General features: G+C 41.5%; 1 protein-coding gene and 1 long non-coding RNA gene across 5 annotated transcripts in view; both read left to right on the top strand.

Annotated features, from left to right (window-relative positions):
* The window catches only part of LOC111932990 (uncharacterized), a 72,058-nt gene extending 67,954 nt beyond the window's left edge, over positions 1-4,104 (top strand). For 3 of the 4 annotated variants that reach the window (XR_015273703.1, XM_086841722.1, XM_086841721.1), the window contains one exon: positions 623-4,104. The gene's annotated coding sequence lies outside the window, so the exon portion shown is untranslated. The remainder of the gene's footprint in view (positions 1-622) is intronic. The other variant, XM_086841719.1, reaches the window with a different exon arrangement.
* A 1,329-nt stretch (positions 4,105-5,433) lies between these two features.
* On the top strand, positions 5,434-8,159 carry LOC147651759 (uncharacterized). Its single transcript, XR_015273709.1, has 3 exons — positions 5,434-5,542; positions 6,002-6,257; positions 7,082-8,159. It is a non-coding gene; the product is annotated as an uncharacterized LOC147651759 (long non-coding RNA).
* Positions 8,160-16,056: the final 7,897 nt, after the last annotated feature.

Raw genomic sequence — 16,056 nt, 5'->3', positions numbered from 1 at the left:
TTCCACAAATAGCCTTATGCTGAGATGAAGTGTAGACAAACACACAATAGAACTTTCTAACCAGAACTGCTGAGGGGTGTGTGCTATATCCTCTCATAGCAACCATAGGCCCCAGCTCAGCTTTGGAGGCTGAATGGATCCAGTGCCATGGTTTCCATGGTTGCACAGGGTCTCATGTACCCAATAGCATTAATATTCCAGTCCTTAATAGAATAACTTGTGCAAAGGCAATTTTTTCCTCTTTATTTCCTGTCTTAAATTACTGCTGTCCTAATGACTGAATAAAGTTATAACATGCAAGTTATTCTACTAAAGCTTAAAAGGTTGTTGAGATTGTCTTAGCATGAGCTCAAGCCTGTAGTATTTATGTAAGAAAAATTTCAGGTGCCTCCTGAGACAATGCTGTTGGATTTGGGTGGTAAAATAATGATGTTTTTTCTCTTTACCAGTTTCTTAGTATTTATCTTTAAAAAAATTTTGATTGCCACTAAGAAGTTCAAAATACTGACAATGGCTGACCAGTTTTTGGAAGAAAATAGTGTGAGTCTGAGAACTTAGAGGTGGGAACTCAGATATGATAATGTGACTTGAATTTTAAGGGAGTGCCTTTTTTGTGTTTCAGAACAGAACTGGAGGTGATTATTGTCCTTGCCTTTTTTTGCCACCTAGGGTTCTCCAAAGCTCACCTCTTTTAGAAGTTTTCCACCACCTCATTTTTTATGTCCTTCTGAAAAATCTCAGTAGTTAATGAAGAGCTGTGGTAGCTCTTACAAGAAGGTCACTTCAGAACTACACCTCAGCCAAGTGTCAAAGAAAACTTCTCGACAAATATCCATGTCCTTGGGTAGCTCCAGCTGACTGGGACTTCCCTACTCCTTAAAACCCCAAGAGCTTGGGGTGTGTGAATGATTCCTTTCAAGGTGACAATAACTTGCAGGTGCTGTTCCAGTTCTGGGACAGGCCATGGCTGAATGAGGGGTTGGGTCATGGGGAAAACTTGCTGTGGACATCATGGAGATGTCTGTTTGATGTACAGGAGAAAGAAATGTTCTGGCAGTCCTTTTTTGATGTTTCAAGGCTCAGTGGGATATCCAGCCCTACACAAGCATGGGGTATAAGTATCTAAGTACCACAGTATAAAAGATGCAGAGGTCTGAAGAGAGCCCTCCAGAAACAGAACAGAAAGCTCCAAGAAATTGTCCAAATGAGTGCAACTTTGATATTTATAATGGTTAGTTGCTACTGAGGTATAATCAGTGCTGACTTCTGGCCTCTGCTCTACAACTGAAAGTCTGAGAGAGCACGTAGAGCTCTCTAAACCTTCCAGTGATTTATCTGCAGTGTTTATTATCTGGCTCACAGATGTGTATCAAGGTATGGTTTAAAAAGAAGAGCTCCATGTGCAAAAAGATTACATTTTTAGCTTGTGTAAACTGTTGTTCCCCCACCAAAGCCACGAAAGTTGCCATGTGATGTCCCCCAGCAGAGGATCTGCTCTCCAACCAATGTTTGGTTATTGTTTTTGGCTGTGTCCATGAATATTTCAGAGTGTGCTGGAGCTGGGCTCTGAATGCCTTCATTCACAGACCGCTGTATAAATGATCAAAGGAGAGGCTTCTTCATCTTGTGTGTAATAAATCCTCAGCTTTCAGGTCTGCTGAACTGGAGACTATCATGGAAATACTTGTTCCTCATGTGCAGATCAGGAAGCTGGAGTCAAGTATTTCTCCTGTTGGACAAATGCCTCTGGAATTCCACAAACTGCTTGGCATATCTGACAGAGCAGGCAGAAGAATCCCAGCCTTTATTTCCTGTACAGTCTGCCTGCATGGAGCATGGCTTTGGAGACACTGCTCCCTGCTTCAGGTCAAGTAGTGGCAGGGGAGAAGCGGCATCTACCTGAATATCTGAAAAAATGCAAGTAGAAGGAAAGATTTGAAAACAAACAGTGTTGGGATAAGCTTATTTTTGGACTTCAAAGCATTTGTTGTTGAAACATTGCCTAGATTTTTAACTAATTTTAAGGGTTTTAAGGGTTTGCCTTAGCTTGAAACTCATCTAGGTTTGTTTTGCATCTTGAAGGTGTCTTTACAAAATAGTGGTAAAACAAAAAATTATATGGAAGAGTTTAATGGATCTTGAAAGGAAATAAAGTTGTGGCTTTCTGGTACCTGGACACCTCAAATCCTTCTGTGATCTTGTCATGAATCTTGTCAGTGTCTTGTCAGTCCCTTGCCATGAATAAATGATATAGGAAGAAAATAGTGGTCTATCACAACCCCTGTCCATTTTTAGCTAAAAAAGTACCTGTGACTGCATATCTGAATCAAACTAATTTTATCTATAAAAAGTAGAGGAGGTGTGCCTTGCTAATGGGTTCTTTTGACTTAATCATAAGTAGCTATGGCCACAATTACACACAGATTCACTTTTGTGAATTTGAAAACCCTGTGGATCATTTTTCTCTCTGGAGAGTGTATACATCATTCCCATTCAGAATTCCAGTTGTCCCAATTAAAGAGCACAAACTGGACTTTTGAAGTTTTCCAGGGTTTATCATCCATGCCATGCCTTCCTACACTTAACTGACATAACTAATAAAAAACCAAGTGCCAAAATGTGGGAAATCCATGGCTGGATTGCTCCATGCATCTCTGCTAACCTGTGTATCACTTTTCTTTGTGCAGTTGTTCAAGAGTCTAATGGAGAGTCCTGCCCTTTTGAATGGGAATAATGCCAGCTGCATTAACTGGGACAAGATTATTGACTGTCTGAGGCAAAGCTTAGAAGATAATTGTTGTGTTTAACTGTTAATTCTTTAGCATTATCCCAGTAACTTGTTGATGCATCCAAGAGTTGCTTGATGTCTATATATACACACACCCACACATGTGCACTTGCCTGCCTTTGGGAATACCCTCACCCTTGTTAATATGAGTACAAAGCTTCACTGGGCTGTCTTATTTGTAAACAGAAAATGTTTGGACTTATGTCCTGATAAAAGGAGATACTACAAACACAGTGTGGAGCTGTCTTTGTGTCTGTATTCATCTCAGAAACTCAGCAGCTCACCCTTGCATGCAGACTGCCATGGCTCAAGATGCTGAAGATGCAGAAACAGCAAAGGGAAAAAGTAACGCTGCACATTGCTAACCCCCTGCTGCAGGGATGGCTCACCCATTTGGAGAGCTGTGCACAGCCCATGACATCCCTCACTCGGTAGGATCTCTGTGATCTGAGAATTGGTACCTGCCACCCGATGTGTCTCCTGCTGCTAGACAGGTCTATGAAGTAATGGAGCCTGGCTGTCTGCAGTCAGCACTGCTGTACTACATCCAAAGCAAGCTTGCCAGTCAGCAAATGCTGCATTAATCTTTCAGGGTGTGTTTGTTTTGCTTGTTTTGCTAGGCTGAGTTTCAAGCAACTGATAATGTGCTCATGAGCAGTTCTCCTGTTGCAGCCCATTTTTCAAAAAGAAGTGTGAAGGCCGAAGCTCCCAAGGTTGGGTGGAACATGGGTTGGAAGGGTTATAAATGGTCTTGCTTCACTGTGTGAGCTCACAGCACTTTTGAGTGCATGTTAATACATCTGCAGGTACATTTGGGCCAGTGGAGCTGTGGCTCTTTGAAGTCTGATGAGTGTTACAAGAATAGACTTTGGACTTGGTTCTTCTCTGTTAATGCTAACTCTGCTTGTGGAGTTATCTCACTGCAAATGAGATGCACTTTTGTGTGCTGAGCAGTAGTCAAACCTTCTGACTGATGAAGGAGAAACTCTGAAGGCTTCTGAGGGTTAGATAAGACAAACATTTTACAGGTCACAGGGTTTTAAGTGTTGAAATGCCTGGAATTTCAAGAGGTAAATGACAGTGTGCCTGGCTTGTCCCCACTTGTCCCTGCAGTGCTGCTGCTCTGTCCAGCTGCAGCACTGAACTTACAGCTCTCACTTCAAGGCCCATCCTTCCAAGTCTTTTTGCATTTAGCTCCTCTAAGCAAAAAAGGATTTAGACATATAAATAACTTTTAGGATGTGGAAAATTCACATGTTGTATGTATTTTGATTCTTGTATGTGCAGAACCTTTAAATACAAGGCACTTTTCTGGATTTCTCTTGGTGGTTTTTTATTTTAAGACATTCTGTGCTCTTTGATGACTTGCAAAATAAAATCTCGCAACATTTCCACAAGTGAAGAGAATTTTAGCTCCCAGAGTGAGAACAGAAGGATGCACTGTGATCTTGAGGTCTTTTAGCCTGCTTACATAGTCTGAAAGAATGTGGCTGGGCAGTGAGTCTGTTACAAAATGACAATAACTTTTTATGGTTTTGGGATAAGACAAATCCTATGGATATTTCATGTGCAAATACTTCTGCAAACTTTGCTGAGAATCAGTTTGACATAAAATCTATCCTGCTAAGAGTACACCAAAGGTAGTGCTACACACAACAGTATTTTTTAAAGTGTATTTGTGATCAAAATATATACTCTCTGCTCAAATTTGAAGGGGGAATGTCCTTCAAGAAGGTTTTGGGCAGAGAAAGAAAGATAATAATTAAGTAATCTTCTCTTTTCTGCCTTTTAGTTTTTGGAAATTTTCCTCTCTTTTACTGTTACCCTAGTCTTGCACCTTTTCCTGTTCATAATAAGGGGGATTAAAAAGGCAGAAAAAATTATATATATATATGTATGTGTGTGTATGTGTGTGTGTGTGTGTTTTTGAATACAACAGTTGGAGAGCTGTTTGTACACATTTTCATATTTCTTTTTGGTCTTGGATTAAGTTTCTACTCCAATTTCCTGGTTAACATATTGCTCTGGAAGGACCTAGGGCTCGTGCAGACCTGGCACATGGCAGGCAGGCTGGCTCAGGGGGGAAAGCTGTTGCTTTTCTTTGCCTGCTGCAGACACAAGCACTGTGAGAATTCCCTTGGTACAGGAAAGTGTTGTGGTATTACACTCAACATTTATTGGTGTGCTAACAGGATAGTTCCTCCAGGCTCAAATACACATTATAAAACCTCCCTTCCCCAAATGAATCACTTTAACTGGATGCAAGAGAGGATTTGGCATTTTGGATTTTACCGTGTGGGCCTTTGTGAAGAGCAATGCAAATCCTTATTATCAGCCTTCAGTTTTTATATGCATGTGTATCAAAGGGCTGGGCTGTGGAGTAGTGCCCTGTTATGTAGGATACACAGGTCAAGAGGAAATGGCCTCCAGTTGTGCCAGGAGAGAATTCAGATTGGATATTAGCAAACATTTCTTCACTGAAAGAGTGGTTAAACACTGGAACAGGCTCTCCAGGGAAATGGTGGGGTCACCATGCAAAAGTGGAAGTGTTCAGAAAATGAGCAGACAATTCATGGCAGTTCATGATATGAATGAATTGGTACTTGGTGGTACTTGGCTGATGGTGGGACTTGATGACCTTGCAGTCTTTTCCAGCCTTGGTGATTCTGTGGATCCTCTACAGACTGCTGCCCATGACAACCTGAATGCTCCTGGTGATGGAAGGTCCCCAGCATGGATGGATCATAGTGTGAGGTGCTGTGTCAGATCTGAGTTCAACTATGGGATGTAATCCAATACCTACAGAATATAAGCACAGTTTATCTTGTTAAAACTACCCCCATAATCTGCCTAGGCATAGTTAGACTTTTTTTCATGTGTCCCAGAAAAATTAATAGAAATTCTTCTGAAAGAAACACAAGATTTTCACATCTTTTGGGATTTCTGCAGTGAGAGTCTGCAGAGCTCAGGATTGTTACTAAGAACAGCCCAATGCATATATGAGGGTGAAAAAATAATCATGTCACTTATTTGGAACGTGATCTAAAGTTCACTGAAGTGAATGAAAAGGCTCCTGTTGGTTTTAAGTGGATCCAGCCTTTACACAGGGAACAGAAGACGTGTGTCTCATCTGCTTAAATTTGAAAATGTTATTGGTAATTTGTGTTGATAGAAAGAGCACATGGTAACTTTCTTTCTGCATTTATATAACAGGAGGCAAAAGCCTTGAGTTTGAAAACATTGAGGATGCAGTTGCCTATTTCCAGCACGATGAGAGAGACACAGCCAAGGATTGGGCTGTTTTCAGAATATTTGATGGAAGGCAAAGCATTAGGCACTGGTTTCCTCTCAGGCAGTGGTGTCCCATTGCCATCCCACCAACAGAGGACAGCCTGGTGAGCAATGTCACCTTCAAGCTTGCAAAAGGAAAGATGGTTCTTCCTGAAGCACCTACATTGATGTTTTATTTGTGAGTTTAATTCAAGTGATTATTATACTCTCACTGCAATAACTGAGCCAATGAGTGCTGGAGGTTTATCAAGGAATCCACTGGAGATGGGCCAAGTGGGTTCTGCAGTCCTGGGAGATCCCCTGGTACTGCTCAGTGCTGGAGTGAATAGTGCTGGGATTGGTAGTGCTGGGCTCATGGTTGGACTTGATATTAAAGACCTTTTCCAGCTGCAGTGATCCTGTGATTCAATGACAAATGCTTGGGAGTGCAGGACTGAGTTGTCTACATGGCTGAAAATGCAAAACTGCTAATGCTCCCCTGATGTGATGGATGGGGTTATCTGGGGTCGATTAATAGAGGAGTAAGAGGAGAAAAGAAAAACAGCAGATGAGTGCCTAAAAGGATCTCTGATGAATCTTGTATTTTTAAGATATCCCTGTGTCAATGTGCTTGCAAATCAGTCTCTTCTACAGCCTTGTCTACCAGCACCATTTTGAAGGAGAGGTCTTTTCATGACTCACTAAAATTCATTTTATCTGACAGTCAAGACTTGCTTAATCTTTGACACTCATGTAATTATGTCTTCCTTTTTTTTTTCTTTAATGATATAGCATTCAAAATATTTGAAAGCCATGCAGAGAAATATTGTATATAGGAAATTGTGTAGAAATGAGAAGCTTGAAACTGTTCATCTGAAATAACACAATGTTTCTGTTTTTCAGAAATGTCTTGTTTAACATCAAGACTTGCTCTGGATTTTCAGCAGTGTTAAAACAGGTGAAAGCAAAAGCAGAAAGACCAATTGACTTTTATTTTTCTTCTTTTCTTTTTTTTTTTTTTAGGTATGCTGTTTCAATTTGTTCCTCGCAACACTTAAGTATTGAAAATTAATAGAAATGTCAAGACACTGGAGAAAAACAATGCTTGAAAGAGAATTTTTATGAATTGATGAGCTGAGAGCTGAGCTGGTACCAGTAGAGTGGGATCAGTCTGGATTTCCACATTTTTCAGCCATCTTTTAGACTGTTTCCTCATGTTAAATGAGCCAGAGGGAGCCTGGAACTACACACAACTCGTTGACAAAGAAACTTGCACCATCACAAGGCGTCAGCTCTGCTCTCCAGAGACCAAATCTCCAGACAATCAACTCATGTGTGCTGTTAATGCTTTTGTTTCTCTCACTTCTCCTGTGTACATGAAACTGTCAAGCTGAATTACACTTTATAAGGTGACAGGGAAAAGATCTAACATTTCTTTTTCCCTTTTACAAATTTTTACAGTGTGTGGAAGCTAATTTTTGCAGCCTAAAAGCCAACCAAACAAAACAAATCCTGCTGCTTCAGACCTGACATCTTTCAGGTAAACAAGAAAAACTTTTGACATAATTTGCAATTATTACCATAATTTTTTTTAAGCTCTGCTTTCATAAAAAGGTTCTGGGAGAGGCATGAGAACAAACGATTCTTATTGGAATCTAAATTTTTAAGTTAAAATACAACAGATGAGCACAAAAGTAGAAAAAAGACAGAAGCCTAGCATCACATTCTCAGTCCTATTTCTGACTGTTGAAGACAGTGCACCCTCACTGCAGCACACAACATTCCACATCAGTGCAGAGATTTGAGAATTCCTCCATGATTCTTGCAAAAAAGGACCAAAATCAGTGGTTTTCTTAGTGTTTCACTGAAATCTGTCCAGTGAGGACTCCAGTGCTTTCCAGCAACATGAGTATCTTTCTTGATAATGGACAAGCCTCCTGTTTCAAAGACCTGCACAAGCTTCTGGGTTCCCTGTGGCGAATAACAGGAGCTGTGCTCACTCCTGAGTCTCTGCAGAGCAAGAGCTTGGCAGTTCCTGTGCCAAACCAGTCAAACCCCAACCCTGATTTCATTCAATAAAAAATGAAAATGGTGAGCTCTACCCACCACTGGTGTTTCTGTTCCCTGCCAGCACTTTGACACATCTGGCAGGAAAGTTCACTCAATGAAGTGTTTCCTACCTTTCTATCTTTTCATGGCATTGCTCAAAGAATCCAGGTTTAGCAATTCCTTTGATGAATAATAAGCCCTTCAGATTGTTCCACACATTTATTGCCTGAATTCTTCCTATAGTTCTGGAATGTTATTTTTATTGTACCATTTAGTAAGGAAGCCCCTGCTAAAGTCAGGGCACCTAATTCAAGGGGCCTTCATTCCTTGAAAGGAGCCAGGCAAGCATTTTCTCCACAAACACAAATTATTCATCAATTTTATTCCATCTGGGGTTTGTATGTGCGCATGTATTCTTTGTTAAGTGTTCTAGCAAATACTAAAATCCCAGGTAGGTTAAGTGGATCAGCAAAATTCCTGCCAGAATTAAATGAATATTTGTGGAGGGTGAATTTTGAGTGTGCTGTGTAAAGCCTATAATGCTCAAGGCTATATTCTTCAGCTAAATGGTTAAACTCTGCCCTAAGACAAATTTGCCCAGAATGGTAGGAAAGCAGAAAAGAAGTGAGAGTTACTTGTAGTGAAGAAAATACAACCACAGGAAAGGACTATTTGAGAAATTAAAACAAGCAGTTGAAGTCTTGTAGTCGTTCAAGAGGCTTCGTTTTTTCCAACAGCAAATTGTTTATGAAGAGAAATAAAACCTATTCTTTTGTTTTCCAAGTACCTTTAGTACTTGTAAGATTTGTGTCAGACTCCAAGTAGAAAATTATCACCAATTATATTCCAAAGAACAGCAATAAAAGCTTGGTAAGAGGAAAGCCATACTGAAGCTTCTTCAGTCAGCTCAGTAGTTTTAATTGCTATGTTTTTTTTCTGAAGGATATTTTTAAAACTCCAAGCCCATTTTCTCTTCTGTAGAAATACCACGTCGTCTTGTTCTTGTCTTTCTCAAAATCACATTTTAGCTCTGTGCCTCTAGCTATTAACCCTGTGGATTTCTTTTAGATAGGAGAAAGTTGATTTCAGGAATCTATGAGCCTCAAAAACCACCAGAGTGGGGTAATACCCCTGTTTCTGATAGCACAGAGGAAAGCATCTCTGTCCTCTCTTTCTGAGAAGGCACAGCAGCTTCACCTCTGACTCAACAGCCTTGGATGGACAGGTACCCTTGTCCTTCTCATATTTTTTGTCCATCTCTCACACCAAGTGACAAGATTCCTTCTATTCCAAAAGTACAGACACCTGCTGAACATCAGGGAACCCCTTCCAGCCCCAGACTGCCAGCAGGTTCACTGGTGGACTGATTGGTCCTGGTATGGACCCCTCTGGAAGCAGCAAAGGAAAATCCTGTTTCATGCTCCCATGAGGATCTGAAAGGTTTTATAGTTAATAAACCTCTCTCCAGTTTCATTGATCTGCATGGGCTTGCCAAGAGCCAAGGCACTTGGAAAGAGTGTTGTTTGCAGGATTTTAAAATAAGTTAGTTTGAGTTCTTCCTGTAAAATTCTCCATAGCTGGTTACTAGCCCGAGCTTCAAAAAAACTGCTGTGATTCGGGGGGAAGTGAAGCCTGTATCTTATCCATAACTGTGTAATGGTGTCTGAAAATTCATATATTTTTTTAAATGGTTTCAAATTAACCTTGTGATTTCGTGAGGATGAATCCTAACAGGGCAGAGGGAAGGAAGTGGAGGGAGCAGAGATCAGGGAAGACTGTGGCATAAGCTTTGCCTTCTGTTACCTGCAGGCACATTTAAACCAGCTGCTGCGGTATTAAAAAGGGGGTTTCTTTAACATCTAAGATATATACACAAAAATATTAAATATTTATTCCAACAATTTAACTGAGTACTTAGAAATAGCAGCCTCTGCTTTAGATCCTTCTCAAAGGTAGGAACAACCAGAACATTTCTCTTGACATTTCAGCAAGTGACAACCCAGTGCTAAGGCCACCTGGTCCAGAACAGCCATTCCTCCCCAGACAGGTGAGCAATTCCCAAGGTTTGACATCCTGCCCCACCAGAAGTGTTGGCTGTGGGACACACCCTTAGAACCCTGATGTGGATTCCAGTCATGAAGCCACTTCTCTTTCCCACCTGCACCTGGCAGAATGAAGCTGAGGGAGCAGGTCCCCATGAGAGGTGTTAACAAAACATCAGTGAAAGCAGGGGGACTGGTGGTGCTAAATGCAAAGCCCAGAGAGATACTTCAAGTGAGAGAAGCCAACGTGATCAATTGAGATAGTGGACAATGCTGGACCTCCTTGCTCCCCTCCCCTCATATTTATAGGTTTCTAATTTCCGCTGGATAATGAATATCGCTCTTCATTATAATTATGTTAAAAGGTACCAGCGTGATGATTCAGAAACCCTTGAAGATATAGTCATATTTTCAGCAACAGATGGATTTAACACTGCAGATGGAGTGTTAAGAGTGCAGGTAATAACAAACTCAGCAATGTACTGTACTGAAATATAATTGGAAAGTATTAATCATATATTGGTTACTTCAGCTTCACTAAGTAGATGTTTAATTTTCATCAATCTTTTTACCAGATTCCCGGAAAGATTTCTGTGCAGACAGAGTGTGGCTTTAGGTGAAGCAATTGCCCAAGTTATTAATGACTGAGGCCTTGATCTTGCAAGCATGTGCCCATGGCTTACCCAGGCATGCAGAATAAAAATCATTTGTGTTAATAAGGCTGTCAGAGGGGCCCCCATTCGTATGGCCCAAGCTTCAGCTGGTGACCAGTCAGTGGTAAAGCCCAGACCCTTCCCTTCATGGGGGCTGCTAGAAATCTGCCAGCAGGAATGGCTGCCTGCAGGATTTGGGGTAGAACACAGCAATCTCAAAAGCTCCACTTATAGAAGTGAACCATCAGTCTAAACCTTTGCAGGACTGGGAGTTAGAATGTAGACAAAATGGGGATGGGGGACAGGGGGTGCTATTCCTCATTATTTAAGAATAGACTTTTTAATTATCTTCATATTGAATTATCTGCATGCAGAGAAATGCCTGCTGTTATTCCCATAAACCCTGTCATCTTGCTGGGATTTTTTTAATACACCTCTTCAGAGAGATTGTATTTGAAGTCTGGGAGGACTTCAAGGGAGTTTTTGCTCTGAGCAGATCATGCAGGACCAGAGTAATCAGTGATGCCTGGTTGCATGCCATGACTGTGATTCTTTAATTAATGCTATTTATAACTAGGATATCATTTGTAGGATCGCAAAGTGGTCCCTGCTCCACTGTGCCACCTGGCGACTCAGGGAATGGGGAGTGTGGTAGGGCACAATTCCAGCTCATGCAAAGATCTATTTTAGACCAGGAATATAGAACAGGGTTTTGGTAACAACAGAAATATTATTCTTTTGAATATGTTTTTGTGGATGGTTTATGTTCACATTCTTTTCTGTGCATTTGGTGAGGCTGCATCTCCATTGATTTCCTTGAGAGGTTTTCTTTCCCTGGTGGGAGTGCACAGCCATGGTGTTTCATGATGACCATGGACTGACCAGATGGACTGTTGTAAACAACAGAAGCCTTCAACACCTAAGTTTTAAGTCCCATAAATTACTTTGTTCAAATGTAGCAGTCTTTTGCTGAGCTATTTAGTCTTTTAGCTATCCATGAACCCTGAAAATATAATGAAAAACTGGGATTCTCTCTGGAAAATTGTCTCTCACTTGACAATGCAGCGTCTTCATCTTGGCTGATAAGAAAAAAAAAGATCGGGTAATAAAATTCAACATGACTGGAAATAAAATTGAGCATCACTAGAAACCACAGGTGAGCATGTTTAATAATGTGAAATGAGTGTGCTGTCTACTTCCTGACAGGCTTTTGTGCTCCACAGAGATACAAACAGGTACTGATCGATTGACCGTGGTAATCAAATAAAGCTGTGAGTATAAATGGCTCTGAATATGGGGTCTCCTTAGGGGTACCAGTTGAGATGACTTGTTTGTACCTCAAGTCCCACACTGCTCTTGTGGGGAGGGGGGAGCTTGTTGCTAGACTGTAAAGATAAGTAATATTTCCGTTTAATTTTCACTTACACCTTGAAATAAACTGTCCATTATCTTCCCTTCCTGTCTGTCTATATTCCATGGACGAGCAGTGACCTCAGAGCTGCAGCAGGGATTGCAGGCAGGGATGGATGACAGCAGGCAGGGATGGGTGACTGCAGGCAGGGATGGGTGTGTGCAGGCAGGGATGGGTGACTGCAGGCAGGGATGGGTGTCTGCAGGCAGGGATGGGTGTGTGCAGGCAGGGATGGGTGACTGCAGGCAGGGATGGGTGACTGCAGGGAGGGATGGGGGATTGCAGGCAGGGATGGGTGACTGCAGGCAGGGATGGGTGTGTGCAGGCAGGGATGGGTGTGTGCAGGCAGGGATGGGTGACTGCAGGCAGGGATGGATGACTGCAGGCAGGGATGGGTGACTGCAGGGAGGGATGGGGGATTGCAGGCAGGGATGGATGACAGCAGGCAGGGATGGGTGTGTGCAGGCAGGGATGGATGACAGCAGGCAGGGATGGGTGTATGCAGGCAGGGATGGATGACAGCAGGCAGGGATGGGTGTATGCAGGCAGGGATGGGTGACTGCAGGGAGGGATGGGTGGTTGCACGCAGGGATGGGTGGTTGCAGGCAGGGATGGGTGGTTGCAGGCAGGGATGGATGACAGCAGGCAGGGATGGGTGGTTGCAGGCAGGGATGGGTGGTTGCAGGCAGGGATGGGTGACTGCAGGCAGGGATGGGTGACTGCAGGCAGGGATGGGGGATTGCAGGCAGGGATGGGTGACTGCAGGCAGGGATGGGGGATTGCAGGCAGGGATGGGTGACTGCAGGCAGGGATGGGTGACTGCAGGCAGGGATGGGTGACTGCAGGGAGGATCAGCCATGATCACCCTGAGCATCTCCGTGCAGTGGAAGCTGAAGGTGTTGCACGGAGCTGACGAATGCAGCTCTCCAGGCACTGACTCGAGGGGTGACACAAAGGACATGAGTCACGGTGCATCAATTTTCCAATCCAGAGATATTCCTCCCATGTGCCAGCTGGTGGGATGGACTTTTCATCTTACTGGCAATGTTTGAACCCTCCTTCTCTGTAATGTTTTTTTTCCTTCCTTCTGAGAATTAATTGAATCAAAAATTACTTAAATTGTCAGGTGTCTGTTTTGATTTAAATAGTGTCTTTTAAAACTTGTTCTGCATTTGTAGCATAGAGTTGTGTTGCTTGGGAGAAGTTCAGTCTCAGTTTTCACCAGCAGGACAGCACATTTAGTACCTATTTGTGAGAAACAGGTGGGTAAAGCACTGCATTTACACATAATAATGTAACAACACATATTAAGAAGCTGTCCAGGTCTGTAGAGAACATACTAGGAGGCAAAAGATTCCCTTTAATAAATCATCTCATACTTTGCTCCAAAAGGCTCAAACTCCAGCTCAACCAAAGGGCATTGAACAAAGGGTTGTAATTTAAACCACTGGTACCTGTGAAAGCTGGAGAGCCTCAGTTCCTTCCCCATTGTCATCAGGACTTCCACGTGCCCCTGTCTGCCCTGCATCATCTCAGGATTTGTTGCTTGGTCTTTCCAGTTAAAGTGATTATGTTTTTAATTTGTGATTCATGACAGAGTGCTTCAGATGAAAATTGCAATTCAAGGAAAGTCACAAACTCATACCTTATGAAGGCATTTTATTTGCTAGCTGAGACTGTGTGAAGTTTGCTGGATGTATCAGAAAATAAAGGTAAATATCTTGTTTTTCAAAACCTGATAAATTATTGACAAAGGAAAAATGCCCTGAGTTAATCAATCTGATGTTTTTTCCACCATTTGTCCCTGGAGGATTTAGATGTAGTGGATCGTGCTTTAGTGCTGGTCTGTTCTCATCATTTGCAAGAGAAAATAAACATTCCTGCGTCTCAACTCCTCATCAGTGTCTGAACTTGAATGAATCAGCTATTGAGCTGAAGGAAATGAAATATAAATTGACACGAAGAAAATGTTCTCCCTGCAGCTGCAGAGGCAGCTATGGTTGTGAAAAGCTGATTTTTTTCCTTTCAAAGACCAGTATTTTGGGTCACATCATCCTATTCAATAACTGGTCTTTCTATAAAAGTTTAGCCTAAAGTTATTGCTTTAATACTATTTTTAAAAATTTATTGATGTAAGTTCAATGAAAGATTGTCTTAATTTCAGTTGTGACTTTTGGCACCCACTTAGAACGGAAAATCAGAATACAAGCTGCTCTTTTTAAATGTTAATCCTGTTTCTTCCTTGATCATTACTATAAACACAGCAGTTAGTAGTCTCACAGAGGAATTTAAAAACATAGTAGGTATTCTTTTAGTCTGAGACTTAGAAGTTTGTGTTGCAGAAGTTCTCCTGTCTGGGACTCAGGTGGTTTCATTTTCTCACCTTGGTTTTGCTGGGCTTGCACACACAACTGTGAAATGACATAATGCCACCACTTATGGCACAAATGGTCTAAATAAATACTAAATTGTCTGTTTTGGGGAGTGATTTCAAACCATTTAGATTGCTGGTGCTGCACTCTAGAGCCCTCTGCTGCACTGAATTACCTGGAATAAGTTCTTTCAACTCAGTTTGCTCAATTATCCCTCTTTAAAGGAAGCCACTATTTAAATATTACATTTTTCTGGGCAATTTCTTTGCTCTGCAACTCTCCTGGCTTGACTTCATGCTAAAATACGTAGGGGAACATGGCACAGTTTCTCCCTGCTCCTCTTCTCATGCATGTTTGGAGAAATGAAAGATCATTAAAAGACATTAGTCTTGTAAAATGCATTCATTATATGGGGGAGGAAAAAAAGGAACAACTTTGTTGGTATTCTGGAAATGTCTTTGCAGATGTATTAGGAGATGTCTCCATATACAGATCTTTGATCATTCAGTTCTCTATCCCAGCAAATACTCAGCAACTACTCTGCTGTAGCACAGATATCAAATTTATTATCAAACTTAGATCATTGCTCAAGTCACTGGCATAATGAGTTCTACTTCAACATACCAATCTTTTTTTCAAGTTCAACTTCTGCTTCTCTCTTTCCCCACCTATTTTTCTCCCCACCTCCAGTGGCCTCATCTTCTAAGGCAGAAAAACATTTTCCTTGCTGGTTTGCTCTTTCTCCCAGCAGCAGTTGCTCATCCTGTAGACAGAGTGGACTTTCTAATCACTGCCAGTGTTGTATTTCCCTCTGAATGCTCCTCCTATTGCCAGGTCCTCTATAATTGGATGCCTCCTAATTGCTGTTAAATAACATAAATCTACCTTGAGATTAGCTGCAGTGAGCATTTCTGGAAGTTGGGTCCTTCCCCCTTGGATCCTTTAAAATCTATCCCATGAGATCCTTTGCTATTTTTATTATTATTTTCTTGGAGATGGAGTTGATTTGGGCCATGACAAAAAGTCACTTTGGTACAGCACTGAGACCTGCTGAGTTTATAGGATTGAATCCTACATGCAAACATCTTCCCTTACATAACTGGTATTTCTCATTTTATTACAGTACATTTTTAAAGTTGAACTTTGAAGCTGATCCCTCTCTAATACTTGGTGGCCCTCCCTAATTAAATGGAAGATTTTTATGATTTTTAAAGGATTTGTACACTGTCAGATGAACAGATGTAACATGCACCTGTACTCTATCTCCACTGGGAACTATTTTTACTGCTACTGTTTAGAGCTGTTCAGAAAATTTTGAACCAACTTTGTGATGAGAGAATAGACTTTTATGCAAAAAAGCTTTAGTGAAAAGCATCTGCTTTGTATGTATGTCTAGTTTGGTTTTTTCTTTTTTCTTTTTTCTTTTTTTTTTTTTGCTAGAACTAAAAATTGATGTATGTCTTTTGACTTG

Source organism: Cyanistes caeruleus, chromosome 9 (genome assembly GCF_971803275.1).
Source record: "Cyanistes caeruleus chromosome 9, bCyaCae1.hap1.1, whole genome shotgun sequence".
NCBI lineage: Eukaryota > Metazoa > Chordata > Aves > Passeriformes > Paridae > Cyanistes > Cyanistes caeruleus.
This window is presented reverse-complemented; position numbering and strand designations above follow the sequence as displayed.